The 5647-nt window shown below is 41.1% G+C and overlaps 1 long non-coding RNA gene across 1 annotated transcript; it reads right to left on the bottom strand.

Moving 5' to 3' along the window:
* Positions 1-261: 261 nt before the first annotated feature.
* On the bottom strand, positions 262-5433 carry LOC122561928. The gene is made up of 3 exons (XR_006315156.1): positions 5350-5433; positions 4750-4852; positions 262-463 (listed from the first exon to the last, which is right to left on the bottom strand). It is a non-coding gene; the product is annotated as an uncharacterized LOC122561928 (long non-coding RNA).
* Between the last annotated feature and the right edge of the window lie 214 nt (positions 5434-5647).

Raw genomic sequence — 5647 nt, forward strand, 5'->3', positions numbered from 1 at the left:
GGTACTATTTGGTATTAACTCTTTCAGACTCGTATACCACACCTTCCTTAACTCTGAAATGTCACAACATTTATTTCTTCAAATAGTGACTTTTGCAGCTTTGCTTGGCATCTTTTCATCCCAGCTCAGGTTTGATGTCTGTTGTGAAGAAGGGCTTATGCCCGAAACGTCAATTCTCCTGTTCCCTGGATGCTGCCTGACCTGCGCTTTTCTAGCAACACATTTTCAGCTCTGATCTCCAGCATCTGCAGACCTCACTTTCTCCTCAAAGATGTCTGTCGTTCCCTTGTTCCATTTTCTGAAAAAGTTCAGGGCATGCCATGTCCGACAAGCGCTGTGGTGCTGTATAATTTTTTTATTTATTGTGTTATTGTTGTTTTAGAGGCTGACTCTCATATTTCATCCAGGAGACAGCTCTTCTTCATCTCCTCTGGTAGTTGCCGTTGAAGACTTAGCAGGTGACCTACAAAAACAAGATGATCCCCGGGAGAAATTAGACATAGTTTGTGTTGCTTACAAATTAGATCAATGTTATGCCTCATTTTTGTAATATTTACACTTGAGTTTCTTGGCTTAGCATGCCTTTAACAGCATGTAGGACTTCCAGATTTTTGGTACTTACTTCTTTCAGAGCAGTGGAGAAGGTGCAAGAACAATCAGTGGGATATGTCTCGCAACTGTTTAATATCCATGGTGCCTGGAACAGTGCACAATTTTCAACTTTCTCAGCTTACATTGTAGAGAGTGTGGGTGAGAAGTCGAGAACAATAATAGGTCACAGCTCCTGGATAATGGGTTTTGCCAGGCTGTAGGGAATGGCAGTAAATTATTTTTGTTATAAAACATACATTGAGCCTTTCTTAATTTCTTTTGAATTTCCTTGAGCATTGGGCCTCTGTTCAAGCTCTCTGTCTGCAGTCATGTGTATATAGTGCGGTCATCTGTTCCTGCCAAGTCGGTCAGGGGGTGATGACCAGATACTGAAGAATTTCTCTCGATTGTGTCTGAGTGAGCACATATGTTTTCAGCCTGAGCTGTCTCCCACAGTACTTTGACCCACTGTGGCTGGGTGAGAGAGTGCCATCTGCTTCCGCTTCAGGGGGAGGGATCCTTCACTGAGCTGTGGTGAGAAAGTACAGATGTTTCCCCGTGTTGGGGGATTAATAAAATTACTGTGGGAAACAGTGAGTTGGATCTGGTATGAGGGAGATCTGGATGCAATCGTTTATTGTTTGCAATTTACACAAACAGTAATGTTGATGTTTTGGGCACATCTTGCCAGTGTGCAGAATGGCATAAACTCTTCTCATTGTAGATCTGTTCCATCCCCACCACTGCAAATTTTGATTGATGATGCATGAAAGAAAGACAGGGAAAAGTTTATTTTGATGACAGAATTCATTGGATGCACTACTTGTGCTATGCCCACTGCAGGATCAATGTGATACTCCGGGCAAAGGTGTACCAGGTTAATCTATCATACACTGTATAAGCTACAAACAGCTGCCAGCTCTTTCTGGGAGCTGTACTCTTAAATCTGTTTTTGGCATTCCAAAAGTGTTCTTCTTCAAATGCAATTTCAGATTGTATTATGCTTCAAATGATGAACTACATTTCAACAGTGCCATCAAGTAAAACTTTGTTCTTTAGCATTATTGCCTATCAGCCAGCCATGCAAGCTGTCTTGCTGCATCTAGATAAAGCTACTAATGACAGAATCAGGGAGTCATAACAGACTCCCAAGACAAACATATGAGTGGTGATATGTTGATTCATCAGCTACCTGCACGTTCAGAGTTAAAACCACGATGAAATTGTGGTAGCTCTCTCTGTTAAAAACACATGGTTCAACATGCCAAAGTGCCCTGTTAGTCCAGAGCATTTTGAAGAATTGCAGTTGTTATTTTGTTGCTCGGGGCTTCTTGTTTTAAAAATGTGAGAATCTGCTGCTCTACTTCAGACCCTCAGATAGCATGGAATGATTGTACTCATGAGAGAAAGTGAGGACTGCAGGTGCTGGAGAGTCTGAGTCAAAAAGTGTGGCGCTGCAAAAGCACAGCAGGTCAGGCAGAATGCAAGGAGCAGGAGAGTCAATGTTTTGGGCATAAACCCTTCACATTCCTGATTCACAGCCTGACCTGCTGTGGTTTTCCAGCACTACACTTTTCAACTATGATTGTATTCGTGTAATGTTTGATTAATAATCTGAACTTTATTAATACCTAGTTACTTAATACAAATTTTAGCATTTCCTGTTACTATTTTACAAATACACTTTATTAATGTGTCAGGGAAGGGAGACAGGTATGAGAACCCTGAAGATAGGGGCAGTGTGGAAAGAGCAAGTTTGGAATTGAAGCTGTCAGGATCAGTCCAAAGCCTCACTGTGAATGTCGTGGGGCAGAGTGGAAATGTTGAGGGGGTGTGCCTGATTGCAGGAGATTGCCCAGACAGACTTCCAGAGTAAGCAGAAAGGCAATCAAAGAATCGTACAGCACGGAAACAGACCCTTCGGTCCAATCAGTTCACGCTGACCATGTTCCCAAACCAAACTAGTCCCACCTGCCTGCGTTTGGCCCATATCCCTCCAAACCTTTCCTACTCACGTACTTCTCCAAGTATTTTTTCAATAATGCAACTACATCTGCATCCACCACTTCCTCTGGCAATTCATTCCAATACGAACCACTTTCTGTGTAAAAATGTTGCCCCTTGTGTCCTCTTTAAACCTTTTCCTCTCACCTTAAAAATATGTCCCCTATTTTTGAACTGCCCACCATAGGGAAAAGACCGTTGCTATTCATCTTAACTATGCCTCTCGTGATTTTATAAATTTCTATAACGTCACCCCTCAACCACCTATATTCCATTGAAAAGCGCCCCAGCCTATCCTTATAGCTCAAATCCTCCATTACTGGCAACATCCTGGTAAATCTTTTCTGAACCTTCTCCAGTTTAATAATATCCTTCCTATAGTAGGATGAACAGAATTGCACACAGTACTCCAGAAGAGACCTCACCAACGTCCTGTGAAACCTCAACATTGACGTCCAACTTCAATATTCATAGGTCTGAGCAATAAAGACAAGCGTGCTAAATTTCTTATTAACAACCCTGTCTGCATGTGACGCAAATTTAAAAGAATATGTACTTGTTTCCCTTGGTCTCTGTTCTACAAAACTACCTGAGGTCCTCCCATTCATTGTATAGGTCCTGCCCTTGTTTGTTTTACCAAAATGCAATACCTTGTACTCATCGAAATTAAATTCCATCTGTCATTTCTCAGCTCATTGACTCAATTGATCAAGATCTGTTTCTAACCTTAGATAACTGTTTTCACTGTCCACCACACCATCAATTTTGGTGTCATTTGCAAACTTACTAACCACGCCTCCTAATTTCTCATCCAAGTCATTTATATATGACAAACAAAAGGGGACCCAATACTGATCCCTGTGGAATACCGCTGGTCACAGGCCTCCAGTCTGAAAAACATCTCTCCACTATGACCCTCTGTGTCCTACTGTCAAGCCAATTTTATATCCAATTGGCAAGCTCTCTCTGAATCCCATGATCTAACTTTACTGACTAGTCTACCATGTCGAAACCTTGTCAATGGCTTTACTAAAGTCCATGTAAACGATGTCTACCGCGCTGCTCTCATTAATCTTAGTTACTTCCTCAAAAAACGTAATCAGGTTTGTGTGGCAATGCTGACTATCCCTAAGCGGCCCTTGCCTCGACAAATGCATGTACACCAATCCCTCAGAATCACCTCCAACAACTTACCCAGTATTGATGTCAAGCTCACATGTCTACAGTTCCAGACTTCTCTTTACAGCCTTTCTTAAATACAGACACAAAATTAACCACCATCCAGTCCTCTGGCACCTCACCCAAGTTATAGATGATACAACTATCTCAGCCAAGGGCCCCACAATTTCTTCCCTAATTTTCCACAACTGGGATACACTTGATCAATCATAGCCTCCTAGACCCTCACTTGTATTTCACTGCTGGATATCTGAGACTTTGGAAATCTAGCCAGAGTTAAACTCCAAATGATGAATAAAGATGTGATTTGAATGCTCTCTGTGATATACAAAGTGCCAATCATCCTCCTGGGAGCAGCTGGACTACCTGCTCCATAACCCTCCCTTCTCATTAAAACCTGAAGCACGCTGGTTGGGATTCAGAATTTCAGCACTCACCTGACTCACACGTGCCCCAATATTTATGATCAGCATTTCCCTCAGCCCCTGAACTCAAAGTATATTCATTGTGTTGTTGAACTGTGTGGTTTTGTTTTTGTGGTTGATATAGATCTGTGCCAAAGTGAAATGTTCCGCACCTGTGGAAATTATCCTATGGTTATAAATTAGCTTGCTAGCTCTCATTAGTAGTGTTTATTTAATCAGTCTGGTAGGTACTGCACTGGATGGAGGACTAAAGAAAACTATTTTCAATTTGTGAGATCTGTAAAATAAATCCAATTTTAGGTACAAGCTCCTCCAACATTTATCAAGTTATACCAACTTAGTGGAAAACAGCCAACCACACATTCAGAAGATACCTGCCTCAGTTAAAGACCCTGCATTTTTAAAAAAGTGTTGCCTTTAAGATCATTGTTAAGCAGTTGATAGCTAATTCAAATGGTCAGTGAAATGAATCTTCTATTATTTTATTTCTAATGCCATTTTCACCTGATCATTTTCACCATGTCATAAAATCCTTTATAATGGAACTGACCTGTTCAAATGTCACCTTCCTCCACTTGGTGGTATTGCATGTGCCCGTGATCTCTGCGAATGTGCCTGTATCATCTCTGCAACCAGTCTTCCCCGTTCCCAGACTGAGGAAGGGGAAAACAAAACATAGTAATCACAGGTAGGAACTCTCTATGTAGTAGCTTCATGTGAACACATTAATAGATGGTAGGATTAAACAGAGGTATGCCTCCCATGGTTAAATATTAAGTTTCCAGTCAGTCTCCAGCCACTTATGAAGAATAGTCACTTGGGAAACCAAATACAGAACTGCCAGAACTAATAGAAACATACATCACCAGCACAAGAAAATCAAGGAGAGGAGATAAACCTCTGTGTTACTGAACTGAGTTACAGCTAGTTTCATTCTTAACCACACAGTCAGTGCGAATTTATGAGCTGTAAACTTTCACAACAACAACCCTGCTCTTTCTTCACAATCTTTGTATTTGCGAGCAGAAAAGAGTGCTATGCCAATTGGATTACAATTTTACTTCACGACACCAATAAGTTTCATTGACTTTACTTCTGAAACTTCCAAAAATATAACACACACATACACAATAAAACTGACAATCCTTACATCGTGACCTCCTTACTGGAAGTTCACACTGCAAACTAAATGTAGGATCTCGCTTGGAATCACAAATAAAATCTGAAAAGTCAACATTCATTATTACAAACCCAAAGGCAGTTCACTTCTCCAACACATTTATTTATCTCAATCAGTGAGATTGTCCTGCTGCTAGCTATCTGTGGCCTGGAATTTCCCCATCCTCCCACTGAATAAGAGCTTTTCAATTTAAACGGGCATGTACGAACAGTATGAGGCAACATGAGGAAAGTACATCACGGTAAAGAATGAGGCAGGAGTTTTATGT

Source organism: Chiloscyllium plagiosum, chromosome 24 (genome assembly GCF_004010195.1).
Source record: "Chiloscyllium plagiosum isolate BGI_BamShark_2017 chromosome 24, ASM401019v2, whole genome shotgun sequence".
Classification (NCBI taxonomy): domain Eukaryota; kingdom Metazoa; phylum Chordata; class Chondrichthyes; order Orectolobiformes; family Hemiscylliidae; genus Chiloscyllium; species Chiloscyllium plagiosum.